This window comes from Pteropus vampyrus, unplaced genomic scaffold, assembly GCF_000151845.1.
Source record: "Pteropus vampyrus isolate Shadow unplaced genomic scaffold, Pvam_2.0 Scaffold460, whole genome shotgun sequence".
Taxonomy (NCBI): domain Eukaryota; kingdom Metazoa; phylum Chordata; class Mammalia; order Chiroptera; family Pteropodidae; genus Pteropus; species Pteropus vampyrus.
The window spans coordinates 8,776-11,679 of NW_011889241.1; positions in this window are offsets into that span (position 1 = coordinate 8,776).

Sequence of the window (2,904 nt, forward strand, 5' to 3'; positions counted from 1 at the left end):
GGAAAAGTAGGCTCCAGGAATAGAGATGCAGAAATCTTCTTGGTACAACAGAAGTTCCAAAGTTTATGAGAGGGGTATGATAACTGCTGTAAGCGAGGATGAGAGGCAGGAGGTGTTTGATTATATATATACATATTTCTCATGACTTACATGGACAAAATTTATCAATTCCTCAAGAAGGTAACAAAAAGAATTGGATCGTTAAGTCAGGTTCACAAGCAGTTTCAGAGATTTTACTCAGTATCGAACTTTACTAATAATTTCAATGATACAATAATTGTAAGGTACAGACAAAATAAGACATGTCCAGCCCTGCAATGCAGCTCTCAGGTCCTTTCTTTCCATTTTAGGACACATCTGGTCCAGACTAATGGATTAATATATGAGATCCCTAAATGAAGTTTGTCGCTGCATCACATACGCACAAAAATAGAATCTTTGGGCATGATACATCACCATTTTGCACTCAGATGGTTATATAGTTTATGTCATATTCCCCAGGAAGCCATGCTCCATAAAGCCATAGATTCCAGTCCTATCGTTACTTTCATTATGTTTGTAAATAATATTCGACATTCTACTATATCCTATACAAAACATTCTATAGATAGAATTTTGGTCAGCAAAATCTGCTACTGTTTGTTTGTCAACAGCATTATTACAGGAGACTTTTTCAAGTCAGAATACTTTTTTCCCTTCTTCCTTAAAAGAAGAATAATTTGCAGGCTCATGCTAGCAATTTTCTTTCTACTCAGGGATGCATGCATTTTCAAAGCAATGGGATCAAAATCAATTTCTAATTGGTGCTATTGCAATGTATACTATTATAAGGTTTTGCAACGTTTTAGTTAGAAATTTCTAGACAGGGAAAATTTCAGTCTGGGTTCTCTCTGCAGCAGACCCGGAGAACGTTTTTGAGTGCAAAGTTTGTTGTAACGTGCATGGAATAAACATTGGAAACAGTGTGAACACAGGAAAGAGAAAGCAGAGCATAATAAAGGTTGTCCTCTGGTTGTAGCTACTAGAAGAGGCGACTGGAGCTAACGCTGTTCAGCGATTCTGATAAATGCGACAAGCCCCAATGTGCTGAATTGCCTGACGTCAGGACAGAGGTTGCTGGACTAGCCGAATCTTGAGACTCATTGTAGCCCATGCAGGAGAGAGTTTCTGATCACATCTGGGGTGCCATGTGTGAGAGCAGCAAGGCCTTGGTAGTTTTAGGAGGAAAAAGTCTGCAAATACAGAGCCGTAGACAGTGATTGGCTAGAGGTCAGCGATTATCCTGAGAGATTGGAGTGGGGCGATGACAATCTCTGCTCCGCGTGGAGATAAATCGCAGAGAGCCTGGCACAAGAACGTCTCAATTGCTTATGTACAAGAAGGAATCCAGTCAACTAGGGTTGGTAGTTCAGGAAGAATTAAAGAAAGGAGTATACACACACACACACACACACACACACACACACATACATATAGATACACATACACACATATATACATACATTATATATATTTTATGTATATATGTCTATGTGTGAGCACGTACTTTTGTGTGTTCAGTTATCTTATTTGCGACTTGAGCCTAGAATTCTTGAATTGAACACAGTTTTCACAAATTTTATTTCTCTGTCAGTAAACTAAGGTAAAAAAAAAAAGACAATGGTTCATTTCAGTCTCATCAAATATGGTTCTGAAAACTTGAAATCACCTCCAAATGAATGCGGTCCTATCAGTGTTAGAAGGATAGTAATAACCCCTACTACATATTCTGTCACAAAATTGTATCTTTTTAAAACTAAGGATGGAAGCAAAATCTGAAACTTTTATTTCTCTAAGATGATTTTACATTGGCAAGAAAATGAAGAAAAAAAATAGGCATTTTTTGTCATTTCTTCTTTGTCCAACATTAAAACTAAAATGAATAGACTTAAGTGGGCAAAAGATCATTTATACATCACCTCCCTCAACAAGGATTTCCATGAAGCCTGGATTAATAAATTTCTATGTTTACATTCTCTGGTAAGAAAAACTTTATTAATTTTGGTGGTTCAGTGAAAACAGCTGCATGCACACTATACAAATTAAAAACATGCAAAATTTTAACTTCATAGAAACGAAAAGAAATTACAGGACTAATTCTTTGTTTTTGGTTAAAAATCAGTCTTTTACAAAAAGGTTCATCAATGATAATGTTATAATGCTTAAAAATAATATGAACAACAGAAAACTGATTTAGGCGTGTGCTTTATCTGTTGATGAATGGTTAATTTAAATTTTATTAATTTTGGTGGTTCAGTGAAAACAGCTGCATGCACACTATACAAATTAAAAACATGCAAAATTTTAACTCCATAGAAACGAAAAGAAATTACAGTATTTGTATTTTGCTTTTGGTTATGGGATCAAAATCAATTTCTTTTACAAAAAGGTACATCAATTTTAATGTTATAATGCTTAAAAATAAATAATATGAAAAACAGAAAACTGATTTAGGCGTGTGCTTTATCTGTTGATGAATGGTGAATTGCATTTCCAGATACATAATCATAGGTCAAGGTTCCTACTGTCGAGGTTTTTATTCTGCCTATCCATCCTACATTTCAATTTCCCACTAGTAAGATTTGTCTCCCGAGGACAAAATGTGTAAATTTAACTATCAATAAATTATCTGAATGAGATAATACAGTAAAAATATAATAATTAATATAATCATAAAAAATAAGGATAATAGAGTGCCGCAGTCATGTTCAAAGGACTTGAAAGGAAAGGAACGTTGGAGAATACAATGTTGGAAGATTTTAAGGCTCATTGTAGTGTGAGTTAGACCACCTAGGTAGTTGTAGAACTCAGGTGTGTATATGTGTGTGCATGTGTGTATACATGGAATAGTAATGAGACACTATA